Source organism: Arachis ipaensis, chromosome B4, assembly GCF_059453495.1.
Source record: "Arachis ipaensis isolate K30076 ecotype BB chromosome B4, ASM5945349v1, whole genome shotgun sequence".
In the NCBI taxonomy this organism is placed as follows: Eukaryota; Viridiplantae; Streptophyta; class Magnoliopsida; order Fabales; family Fabaceae; genus Arachis; species Arachis ipaensis.
The window spans coordinates 21,319,727-21,333,894 of NC_142439.1; the positions used below are offsets into that span (position 1 = coordinate 21,319,727).

At 35.6% G+C, this 14,168-nt stretch overlaps 1 pseudogene; it reads left to right on the forward strand.

Moving 5' to 3' along the window:
- Nucleotides 1-10,429: 10,429 nt before the first annotated feature.
- Nucleotides 10,430-11,477, forward strand: LOC148566874 (uncharacterized; annotated as a pseudogene).
- Nucleotides 11,478-14,168: the final 2,691 nt, after the last annotated feature.

The following is a 14,168-nucleotide window of genomic DNA, read 5'->3' on the forward strand; positions in this document are numbered from 1 at the left end:
ATGTATTTGAATTAAAAGGCCTTAGCTGAGAGAAGATTAATTGGAGTTTCTATCTTTGTTGGCTTTTCTCAAGTGCAAGAGTAAAGGTTATTGCTTCCACTCAGTTATTCTCTTGCAGTTGTAGAGAAAGGTTAAGTGGGAGATACTAACCCGGGTTCACAAGTCCTAATCTCTTCCCAAGGAAGGATTAGAGTCAGTGAAGAGTGAGTTAGCTAGTAATCCCCAATTACAAATTAGCTCTTGAGTGTTCCAACTCAAGGAGTTCTAATTAGTCAACTCCCAAGCCAAGTTGAGAGTTTTAAATCATAACATGAATGCCATTTTCACACAACATGGAGTAATAAGAAATGGGAGACATGATAATTAAAATTAATTTAAAAAACAATATTGAAGCGGATAATTAATTGAAAGAGATCAAACAAGTAACGGGATTAAATATAAAAATAACTCATTATATTAATAAATTCAAAATTCACAAAATCCGAACATGAATTGGAACAACTAAATAGGAAGTAAAAGAGAAGAGTGAGAGAAAAGCAAACTAAAGTAGTGAAGGCTTCAATCGAAGGTAGTGGCAACTCTCTCAAGATCCAATCCAAGCAAAACTAAGAAAGACTATGAAAAGCTAAGAACCCTATGAGAGCAAGTGTTTTTCTCTCGAATTCTCTAAACTAAAACTAAAATTAAGTGAGAATGAAAGTGTGTCCAAGTCTCAGCAACACCCCTGCATCTATTCTGGACTTCCGGGCCTGAAACTAGATCAAAAAGGGGCCCACAAATCGCCCCCAGCGAATTCTGATATGCAGCACGTGACGGCCTGTCACGCGTACGCGTAGTCCACGCGTACGTGTCGATGCGCATTCTTCTAGTCACGCGTACGCATGCTTCACGCATGCGCGTCGCTGCTTTTTCTCCTGACCACGCGTACGCATGCTTTACGCGTGCGCGTCGGTGCTCGCCCATGAATTCTTTAATTCCTTGTGTTCCTTCCTCTTTTGCATACTTCTTTTCTATCCTTTAAGCCATTCCTGCCATGTAATCTTTGAAAACACTCAACACACATATCACGGCATCGAATGGAAATAAGAGAGGATTAAAAATAACTAAATAAAGGCCAAAGAAGCATGTTATCAAACATAGCATCGATTTGGGAAGGAAAATGTAAAATCATGCATTTCATATGAATAAGTGTTTAAAAGATTGATAAAAACCACTCTATTTAGCACAAGATAAACCATAAAATAGTGGTTTATCACTCGGTCACTGGAAATCGACGCCGAGTTATTATCTGCGGTGCCGACCTTTAGACCTTGTAGAAGTCTGAGCTTTACTCCAAAGGGATGTCCAATTGCACAAAGCGTGAGCAAGAAACAATCGGGGAGTGTACCTGCAAAGGCACTCCGAAGTTTAAGTCAGTATTGAGAATTCAATGTGTCTCTATAAGATAGAATACCATACCTTTATAGGTGGAGTAAGGTCGGTTACATTTCTCATGGTCTTCGAAATTCAAGAGCAATGATTAGGCTTTGATGGGTGATGACGTTACTTTAGACGTTTTAGGATATAATCCGTTGGGTCAGATTGTAACGTAACTTGCCGATTAATGACGTTGATTGCTGATTAATAACGTAACACCGAACTATGCTGCATTCTGCCGAGTTATGACTTGATATTCATAATGGCCGATCAACTATTATTCATCAAAATGATTAAATGAAAGAAGAAGAGTAAGAAGAACCCACGCCATTGTATATAAACATATAACTATAGATAAATACAAGATGTGTTGTTGAACTTCTCCTTTACATATGTGATCTTTTTGCTATAGAATAACAAAGACAGAGAAAATTACGTAGTTAGCATTTCAATAAATTTTGATGCTTTCATTTTGGGTGTTTTCAAGCATAAAACTATCCTCCATATTATCTAACTTATCCTTTTGATGCGCTTATTTATAGTTATATATTGTTTATTTCGAGTTCTCATACATTATATTGTAATATTATCATCTTTCCAGCAATATATGTTAATTAAAAGGTTCATAAACAATGCCAAAATGCCTTTTTCTTCTATATAGAAAATGTAGTTTCACAGTCCTCTTGTATTTATTTTCTTTCTTCTATATAAGGCCATAATGCCTTTTACCTAATTATTTTCTTATATCTAACTTACATTCCTCTTTTTTTTAAGGAAGGTTTTTATTTTTCATTTCAATTTTTTGGCATTGGACCCAGAGTTTCTTTCTTCTAGTAATTTTTTTTGAAAGTGCAGAATATTCCAATGAGTAAACAACTTTCTCGAATAATATTATCGATGTGTATTATCCTAGATGCTAGTAACTGTGTTTTCTTTTTTTCATTTTAAGAGTTATTCTCCCAGATTATTTCATATAGTATGACCATATCATATTATACACTCCCTTGTTATATTTATGATTTATTATTAAGTTTTTCTGGTAGTCTGTTCTTATTATTTGAATTTTCGTTGTTCCATTATATCATTGAATTAGACATTGATAAGAATTGGATTTTAAAGCCACATGATAGTCCAAATTATAGGGACGGTTTGAACAGATTCTTAGATTTCGCATTTGTCAATGCATCAATCGATGGGATGATACATTGTCTGTGTCCAAAGTGGGTGTTCTGCATTTTTCAAACTAGAGAGGATGCGTACGATCATTTGCTGATAAAACTTTTCTCCTCTAGTTATACATTTGGGGTACATCATAGTGAGAGACGCGTGGTAGAGAGCTCTAGTGAAGGATAAGAAGCAGAACCCGATAGAAATCTCAATGCCCCAATGCTTGACATGGTTCAGGAAGCGTTCAACTTCCCAAGACTTCATAGCGACGTAGAAGATTCAATGAATGAACATGTTGGCGGGGATCTGGAGGAGTTTCCGTACTTATCAAATGAAAGTAGTCGCGAGGCTGACAACTTGCATGACCTGCTCGAAGATGGAGCGCAGGAGATATATCCGGGATATTGAAAGTTCTTTAAGTTGTCTTTCTTGGTGAGGCTCTATCATATAAAGTCCATGTGCGGAGTGAGCAACAATGCCTTTGGAATGATACTGGAGTTACTGGCGGATGTCTTTGAGCATGCAAGGATTCCGAGCACTATGCACAATGCCAAGATAATCATAACAAGGCTTGGTATCGCGTACAAGAAGATAGATACATGTCCAAATGACTGCATGCTATACCAGGGCAGCGACCAAGAGCTGTCTAAATACAAACGATGTGGGACATCGAGATGGAAGCAAAAGACTAATAAGAACTCCAGAGTGAGGATCAACAAGGTTATTAAAAAGAATGGAAAATCGCAAGTGGCGAAGACTCTTCGCTACTTCCCCTTATTCCACGATTGCAGCAGTTATACATATCTAGTAAGATAGCCGCTGACATGCTGTGGCATAAGAGAGGTCATAGCTCTGATGGTATTTATCGGCATCCATGGGACGGCAAGCCATGGAAGACATTTGACAGAAGATATTCCAACTTCTCCGGCCATCCGCGCTATGTTCGCCTAGCCTTGGCTAGTGACGACTTTATCCCTTATAGAAACATGAGCTCGAAGTACTCAATTTGGCCCGTTGTTCTTATTCTGTATAACCTTTCCCCTTGGATTTGCATGAAACCCACCTTTTTTATCCTCTCCATGATTATTTCTGGGCCTAAAATACCTAGAAATGATATAGATGTCTACTTACAGCCATTGATCGATGAGTTGAAGCAGTTGTGGGTTGGTGTTGAAACGTACAATATTGACGAGAAAAAAATCTTCAAGATATATGTTGCGTTAATGTGGAAATCAGTGATCTTCCAGGCTTGGGCAACTTATCTAGGTGGAATATGTACGGTGGGAAAGCTTGTCTTGTGTGCAATTTAGATGCTGAGACTAACCGGCTCACACACAATCAGAAATGGTGTTTTATGGGTCATCGTCGCTTTCGGAATCCTGACCACAGATATAGAAAGAACCGGGATAGAGATAGAGGATACAGGTCTACCTTTCAAACTTTCTGGTGGAGAAATTGCGAGACAACTATAGGATGTGCATGTCCACTTTGGCAAGGTGCAATCGGTTACTGGGAAAAGGACATGCGGACAGTAAACCGCCATACAAGACGAGTGTCCTTGAAAGAAGAGGAGTGTATTCTTTGAGCTCTCATACTGGGAAAACAATGGATTGCGTCACAATCTTGATGTGATGTACATAGAGAAGAATGTGTGCGACAACATAGTTTTCACCATATTGAACGAGAAAGGTAAATCTAAAGACCACCTTAACAATTTGTTTGGATGAGATGATTTTGGAAAGAAAGAAAATGGGGGAGAAGAAAACGGATGGAAAATTTAATTTTCCTTCGTTTGGATCAACCGTGAAAATAAAGGGAAAATAGAAAAGTATATATGGGACCCACTTAAAAGTTTTCTCTTCAAAATTGGGAAGAAAACTGAGATGGAAGGAAAATTATGAGTAAAAAGATAAATTTGCCCTTTCAATTACAGAAATTAGAATTCCTAATTCAATATTTCTGAATGAAGAGAACACGTATCTTGTCTTCTCCTGTTTGGCCTTCTTCCTCAGCATTGCCACCATAGCTTCCCATCTTCATCCACATTGCTACAGCAGCTTCGTTATCGTTGTGACAGGTCCACCACATCTTCATCCGAGCATCCTCAAGAGAAAGGTGAGTTCTTTTTTTAGTTGTAGTAGTTTTTCCCAAAACGAAATGAAAAAGTCATTATGACATATAGATTGTATTCGTCTTTTATTTTTCAACTAAGATAATGTTCTGATTTTACATTTCATGGATGACGTTTATTTTTGTAGTGGAAAAATAACCCATTCTTCGTTGTCTGTTTTTAAAAGCGTCCTTTGTCCTAATTCAAAAATCCAACCATATCTTACCTTATATTTCACTACCAGTTCACATTTGATACTAGAAAGGACTAGTTTTTAACTCATTCGGTCTTTGAAATGATTTGCCTTGGTTTTCACATCATCAGATTTTTTTCTCAAAGCTTATTACATTATGCCTTTTTTTTCCATGGGGTGGTCCAAATATGAAGAAAAGAACTTAGAAGTGACCATGAAATTTAGTTACATTATTACGAATGAGACTATGAAAAATGTGTGTGAGAAACAAGTAGAAAATGCCAAAAACTTTACCTCTTAAGTCTTGATCTATGTACAACTTATACACCAGATAATCAGGCACTTGTATTTAGAAAAATTTACTCAAAATTAAGAAAGAATATATAGATTGTGATTTGTGAAAGCAACATATTGGAATTAAGAGTATATAAAAAAAGATTAAGCTCCTAATGCACATAATGTAATTCTAAATCAATCTACTAATTACACTTGGAGTTTTGACCGATTAAATCATTCAATCAATTTGAGCAAGTATTTTAAACACAATTCCTTGTAGGTTAGCAGGAAGCAATTTTTTGAAGACACAAGCCAGCTTCTTCTTTTTCCTTTTTACTTTCTTTTCATGTAAATATCATCAACAATAGCTATCAGATATATCATTCATAAAAGAAGAGATTTCATAACCTCTTCTTTAGTTCATGCATTATTTGCTTAGTCCACTAGGCACTTGCTTTGTAGATGATTCTTTTTGTAGAATTAAAAAAATTGAAAAAAATTCCCGTTACATATCTTTAGAAAATTAACATGAATCGAAATTAAATTAATTTAATCAAAGATTGGTGGTGGATAAAACCATGACAATTACAATTATTTTAGATAGTAGATATTAAATTGGAGATATCATAAAAATTAACTCTTTATAATTTGTCTATCTGTTATATATACCATAAGAAGAATCTCTATCTTAATAATCCAAATAACTTTAGGACAAAAGAAAGTATAGTATTTTTAATATAGATTAAGCAGTTATAGAGTTATTAGAATATGTACTCGTGCTTATCAGTTATCACAATCTTTTTGCATGTTTGATATCTTAATTTTTTTTCATTTTTTCCCTTTTTTTAATTGATTTGATTTGTTAATTATATGCTTAAATTGCAACCAACTGTAGCGTGAACTGAATCAATATCATGGGTATAGTTTATTCAAAAGTCCATCGCTTACTATGTAAATCCATCTGGTTAGATTTTATCTATAGGTGTTGTGATGAATGTACCTAATTATTACAATCATCAATGGGACAACTTATTCCTTTTTTTCTTGTTTCTTTTTTTTAGTATGAAAATGAATAAACGGACATAAAGCATGGGACATAGATACAGTTATTACTATGGAATAATTTCCTTTTGAGGTCTCATCCAATTTTTACTCGCAACTTATGTTTTTTATGTTTTTCCCATTGAATTTTGGTGATAAACCAATGCATTTATTAATATATCATGTCATTTACAGTTTATATTTATTGTGTATGGCAGTCAGTTTTGGAATCGAGTTTGACATTTAGAAGTTGGAGATAAGTGCCTCATAACAAGGTATTTTCGTGTTTATAGCATGTCACCATAATTTTATATAAAATTTTAGTTTCAATTATTTTTTATATTTTGACAAATGAATTGTTAAAATGTAACAACATATGTGACTTTCTGGTTACTTTCTTTATTGATATGTTCACCCTAAACATAATATTTTCATAGATGGATAACGAAAATATTGAAGATGCGAATCTCGAAGATAGAACAAACATCATATATGATTTAGAATTTCAAGTAGGTCAAATCACTTCTACTGACCTATATCATCATAAACCAATACAAATACTAACTCGTGTCAGGGAAGAGTTAGAAAATAGACAATATATCTGTGTCACATCTCTTTCATGTATTACAGTGCATCAGTTGTATCTTTTGAAATTAATATCACAATATAGGCCTAGGCAAATTAATGACGACAACTTGAAAAGAGAACTTAGGCGTACCCAATTAATGACACAGTTACTGAAGTCTGAATAGTGCCGAGATGTCATACGTATGGGCCTTGAAGCATTTAGGCAGTTGTATCAGAAGTTAAAAGGAACTGGTAGAGTAAAAGATTTAACTCGTTCTACGGTTGAAGAGAAAGTCGCTAAATTCCTACATATTATAGGGCATAATATGAAAACTAGAACCATGTCTTTCTTCTTCCACTGGTCAGGGAAGACAATTAGTCGTCTCTTTCACAATGTCCTACATGCTATTCTATCGTTAGAGGGAGACTTCTTCAAGCAACCATTTGGTGAGAAAGTTCCTTATGAAATACTTAATAATAGTCGATTCTATCCGTTTTTAAGGTACCAACTCTTTTGATTTACTTAGTGACATTTATATAATTGTCAATGAAATAATTGTAATACTGTTATGTTAATAAGTTAATATATGATGAGCGGATAATTTATACGCTTTTTGGCATTGTTTTTAGTATGTTTTTAGTAGGATCTAGTTACTTTTAGGGATGTTTTCATTAGTTTTTATGTTAAATTCACATTTCTGGACTTTACTATGAGTTTGTGTGTTTTTCTGTGATTTTAAGTATTTTCTGGCTGAAATTGAGGGACTTGAGCAGAAATCAGATTCAGAGGTTGAAGAAGGACTGCTGATGCTGTTGGATTCTGACCTCCCTGCACTAAAAGTGGATTTTCTGGAGCTACAGAACTCGAAATGGCGCGCTTCCAATTGCGTTGGAAAGTAGACATCCAGGGCTTTCCAGAAATATATAATAGTCCATACTTTGGCTAAGAATAGACGACGCAAACTGGCATTCAACGCCAGCTCTCTGCCCAATTCTGGCGTCCAGCGCCAGAAAAGGATCCAAAACCAGAGTTGAACGCCAGAAATGGATCAAAACCTGGCGTTCAACTTCACAAATGGCCTCTGCACGTGGAAAGTTAAAGCTCAGCCCAAGCACACACCAAGTGGGCCCCGGAAGTGAATTTATGCATCAATTACTTATTCATGTAAACCCTAGTGACTAGTTTATTATAAATAGGACCTTTTACTATTGTATTGGACATCTTTGGATTATCTTTTGATCTATTGATCACGTTTTGGGGGCTGGCCATCTCGGCCATGCCTGGACCTTTCACTTATGTATTTTCACGGTAGAGTTTCTACACTCCATAGATTAAGGTGTGGAGCTCTGCTGTTCCTCAAAAATTAATGCAAAGTACTACTGTTTTCTATTCAATTCATCTTATTTCGCTTCTAAGATATTCATTCGTACTTCAATCTGAATGTGATGAACGTGACAATCATCATCATTCCCTATGAACGCGTGCCTGACAACCACTTCCGTTCTACCTTCGACTGAATGAAGTATCTCTTAGATCTCTTAATCAGAATCTTCATGGCGTAAGCTAGAATGATGGCGGCATTCAAGAGAATTCGGAAAGTCTAAACCTTATCTGTGGTATTCCGAGTAGAATTCAATGAATGAATGACTGTGACGAGCTCCAAACTCGCGATTGCGGGGCGTTAGTGACAGACGCAAAAGGATAGTAAATCCTATTCCAGCATGATCGAGAATCGATAGATGAATAGCCGTGTCGTGACAGGGTGCGTTGACCATTTTCACTGAGAGGATAAGATGAAGCCATTGACAAGGGTGATGCCTCCAGACGATTAGCCGTGCCGTGACAGGGCATTGGATCATTTTCCCGAGAGATGACCGAAAGTAGCCATTGACAGTGGTGATGTATCACATAAAGCCAGCCATGGAAAGGAGTAAGACTGATTGGATGAAGATAGCAGGAAAGCAGAGGTTCAGAGGAACGAAAGCATCTCCATTCGCTTATCTAAAATTCTCACCAATGAATTACATAAGTATTTCTATCCCTATTCTATTAATTATTATTCAAAAACACCATTATCAATTTATATCTGCTTAACTGAGATTTGCAAGGTGACCATAGCTTGCTTCATACCAACAATCTCCGTGGGATTCGACCCTTACTCACGTAAGGTATTACTTGGACGACCCAGTGCACTTGCTGGTCAGTTACACGGAGTTGTGAACCGTGGTTTTGGAATCATGTTTTTGGCGCCATTTCCAGGGAAAGAAAGAGCAATGAACTTTACATAATTAAAGTGTAATCACGATTCCGCGTACCAATATACTTTCAAAAAAAGATTGCATTGGAGCCATAGATGGAACTCATAGTCGTGTGAAGGTACCAAGGGTGGACGCCCCTCGTTTTTGCGGAAGAAAAGATCACCAAACACAAAATGTTTTAGTGGCCTGTGGGTTTGATATGAAGTTCACTTATGTGTTGTCTGGTTGGGAAGGAACTGCCTCTGACTCAAGAACTTTGAAAGATGCTTTAAGTAGGGAATATCTACTTCGAATTCCCGAAGGTTTGTGCTAATGTAATTTACGAAATCATATACATAAAGTTAAATTTAAAGTCGTAGTGTGTTATACTTTAATTTTTTTATGCAACTATTGTAGGAAATTTTTATCTAGGCGATGCTGGATTCATGCTAAAACCTGGGATACTTACACCATATAGAGGTGTTCGGTATCACTTGAAAGAGTATTCTGTATGTGAGCCACAAAATTCTAAAGAACTATTCAACCATCGGCATTCTTCATTAAGAAATGTCATTGAAAGATGTTTTGGAGTTCTAAAGAAAAGATTCCCAATTATAGCTGGCGACACTAAACCATATTATTCATTTGAAACTATGAGACATTTTTTGGCATGTTGTATACTGCATAACTTTTTGATGGGTGTTGATGTTGATCAATCTATAATTGATGAAGTTGACCGAGAATTGCTACAAGAACACAATATTGATAGATCACAACCAAATCAATGTGGTGAGGAATATAGACATGCAGCATTGTTACGAGATAACATTGAAGCTGAAATGTGGAATGTGTATCAAACATTATGAGTGATTATACCTTTGATATATCTGAATATGTATATATATGTGTAGTTCATCGTCAAAGTTGTTTAATTGGATTTTTTAAGAAAATATTACAGGTTAAATAATGCCAAATAAAGGAAATAAAACAGAAGAAACTCAACCTTCTAAAGACAACTTAAGATGGTCTGATGATATGGATGAAGCTCTATTGAATGCGTTAGTAGAAGAAGCATTGAAAGGTAATAGACACGATGGCTCGTGGACAACTGAAGCATATGCCAATGTTGTGAAGACTTTGAGTACAATAATAGACCCGCACATAATGAAGAACCACATCAAGAATAGAATGAAGACACTGAAACATCATTTTACTGAGGCATATGACTTATTTCATCACTTAAGTGGATTTGCATGGAATCCTGTAAGTAGAAAGTTTGAAGCTAAAGAAGAAGTGTGGCAAGACTTTATTAAGGTATCTTATACTTTTTTATTACTTATACCAATGATGAAGTGAGTCACAAAATAATTTTAACATTTCTTTATGCAGGAAAAATCACATGCAGAAAAATAGAAAAAAAAATGCAAATTAAGCATTATGATACTTTGAAGGAGTTGTTCGGAGCTGATAGAGTTACTGGTAAAAGGGCTACTACTTCACGAGAAAGGATTCAACAACTTGATAGAGATTCCATTGACTTGAATGACTCATTTGAAAACATTGGATTTTCTGATACAGATGTGAATACGGGTACATGATATCCCAACATTTTCTGCTAATTTAGATTCACCAAGTGCTCCTCATAGTCAACCAAATCAATTAGGAGTGACTTCAACTTCAAGAGGTACAAAGCGTAAGTCTCCTATGAATGATTTTCTGGAGGCACAATACGAGAAAGTTGCTTTAAGAATTACTACCATGGCCAATGCTGTAAAAGAGGGTAGTTATCTGTCTAGCAAGTTACATGACGTGGCTCAGAGGTAGGTTGAATCAGCTGAGAGACAAGCTTCTGTGGCTGAGAGGCAAGTTTCGATCATCGAAAAACAAGTCTCATTAATTGAAAGACAAGTCGCGATTGCTGAAAAAGGATTAGCTATTATGCAATAAAGTAGGCATCGCCTTTACAGTGAATCAGATGTATGAGATATGTTGACTAAATTGGGTCTAGTAGGTTCATTTCAGATGCAATGTTATCAGTTTTTATGTGAAAATGAGCAAAAAAAGCACCAAGTTTTTGGGATCCCACCTGAAATGCGACTGGAAGCTCTTTTTTATTTCATGATTGCTGCTAGTGTTCGCTTAGGAGATATGGTACTTCCAGAAAATATTCATCATTATAGGTATAATTTTATATGCGCTTAATCTCTAGTTAATTTGAGGTTATTGCTTTTAACAATTGATTATGTGTTTCTTATTGTCGTAAAGTATGAGTATATCTTCATGTATTTGAACAAGATATCATTTTCTGTTTTATTTATGTTAACACATGGTTTGAAATCACTTTTTGCTGATACTTTGAGATTGATTGGTTGTTTGAATAGAAAGATATCGATAAAATAGATTATCATGATCAACTTTGATCTTTGTGTTAATTTGTCTTTGTTGTATATGCTCGTGCAGGAATCCTAATACTTGAAAATGTTTGGGTCCAATGAGTACACTGCTTAGGACAACTAGAAATCGATCATGTGTTAATATCTTTAACTCAGAAAAACTTTATTTTTTTGAAGTAGATGGGTACAGATGGCTCAAACTATGTAGAATTGATTTTTTGGAAGTAGGCATATGCTGATTACTCTGACCAAGAAGAATTACCCTTTTGGAAAGTGTTGTTATATGTTTATAAAAATTGTATATAGTTTTTTGTCGTACGTAGTAAGAAAGAAATGCTAACCACTTTTGATAATATTTTATTTTGTAAATACAATTTAGTGGAACTTTTTCTTAAATATGATTAAGGAGATTAATGATGTAAAGTATGAGTAGTTTTTATTATTCTTTTAGAAAATTATTTATTTGTATATATTTAAAAAGAATGATATATATTTTTATTTATGACATTAAAAGACAACAGAAAAGGATAAATTCAAAAAATATTATTATTAATAAAGATAACACGTTATTATTCTAAAATATAATTGGGATTACTTTTTTTATTTGAAAAATAATTTAAATACATTGGTATATTATAATTTATATATAATATAAGGAAGGGTATTAATGTAATTTCATTTGGTTATGATTTTCTCTCTTCTTACTTTTTCTTCCATCCAAACAAAAGAAAAATTTCCTCCTACTTTCTTTAATTTTCATCCATTTTCTCTTCATCCAAACAATATAAAAAGAAATCAACTTTTTCTTTCATTTTATTTTCTTCTATTTTCTTTCCTCCCATTTTCTTTTCTCTCATTTTTCATCTTCCATCCAAACAAAGAGTAAGATAAGAAAAGACCTCCAGTTGATGGGAATCATGCATGATCTGTGGCACGGGAAGATGGAAAGTACCCATCCACCATCTTTACTATGACCAATCCACAGACGGATGTATTTTTAAGGACTATCAAGAATGTTGTCTTTCCAGATGGGTACTCTAACAACATTTTCCGCTGTGTTGACTTAAAATAGCACAAGTTGTCGGGGTTGAAAAGCCATGACTGTCACATTCTAATGGAGCATCTACTGCCAATTGCATTAAAGAATGCTTTGCTTGCCCCAGTGTTCTCTGTCCTGGCGGAGTTATCATCATTTTTTGCCGAATATGTAGCAAATTCATTGACACTTAACAACTTCCTCTCCTTCAGGATCATGTAGTCTATACTCTGTGCTGCATGGAGATGATTTTCCTTCATTCTTTCTTCACTGTCATGGGTTACTTGACAGTGCATCTGATTGAAGAGGTGCACCTCTGTGGCCCAGTGCATTATCAGTGGATGTACCCAATTAAAAAATAATCATCAAACAAATCCTCGTTCACATTTTTTCCTTCGGTAACCCGCACATACTAAGTCACGTGTTATATTATCAAAGGTACCTATGTCGTCTCAAGTAGTACGTGCGTAATAGATCACAATCAGAGGTCTCAATCGCAGAGGGATACTTATCTGAGGAGATTCTCATATTCTGTTCAAGATACCTCGATAACATTGAGAGTAGGATCAATTGACCAATGCGTATTGATGATTGACCGTGTGAACCTATGGCTACTGAAAGTGTAGCCATGTTCCCAGAGGTAGGAAAGGCTGTGGGAGCTACTTTGTTTTACGCTCTCACACCAACTGAAATATTTCAAGCTCACCGTCACGTCTTGGTCAATTCCCTGGCTGTGGAAAAGTTCATAGAATAAGTGCAGTTGAGAGTATGGAATACGAAAATGATAAGATATAGATGGAGATTCTGGCATGAAACTACTGTGATCTATCCAGTGATTTCAGAGCCATCACAAAGAGGAGGTTGCGAAGTAAGACAAGGTCACAGTCTCACATAGACAGTGTTGTGCACAGAAAATTTTTCAAGTGGTTCAAGCGTGAGGTGAAGCCTGTTATGATTAATCCTGTTATCGATAATGTCCTATGGTTTCTATCCCGAATTGATGAAATGTGTAATTATTCACTGCCAGGTTCCCTTGGAAAGCATCAGGCATTCGAGCGAATTACAGTGGCTTGCATGTGGTCCCAATGTTCAAGTAAGCCACTTTATATCTTACAACGTAAATGGATTTACATTTAGGACCCTGTCGAGAGAAGAAGGTTTGAAAACTCAGAATAGCGTGGTTCATGTCACTTCCGATACTAGAAGTTATGCAAAAAAGTGTGATAATAATGTTGTTGGTAGCATCTCGTATTATGAAAAACTAGTGGACATCATTAAGTTGAATTACAGTGGTCAATTCATAGTCGTTTTATTTAGATGTATTTGGGCAAACACCACATATGGTAAAGGCATAAGACAAGATGTTTTGGGCCATGAATTAGTCAATTTCTCTAATCCGATACATATTGGTGATCGAGAGGATGACAAACCGTACATTCTTGCATTCGAGGCTCACCTTGTATACTATGTGGATGATGAAATTGATAAGGAATGGAGTGTAGTAGTCCATGTGAAGCTAAGAGATTTGTTCCACATGGGTGAAGTTCATGAACACTGTGAGGTAGAACTTCCCCCTAATCGAGTTTGACTGGGTTGGCTGAGTGTGACGTGGAAGGTTTGTCGCTTATAAGGGAGGGCGATTTAGAAGAACCTACCAATGATGCCTTCGATATTTGCGAAGAGGTTGTTGATTCTTAGATGTATTTAGAAATGAATATAGGATATGTACAT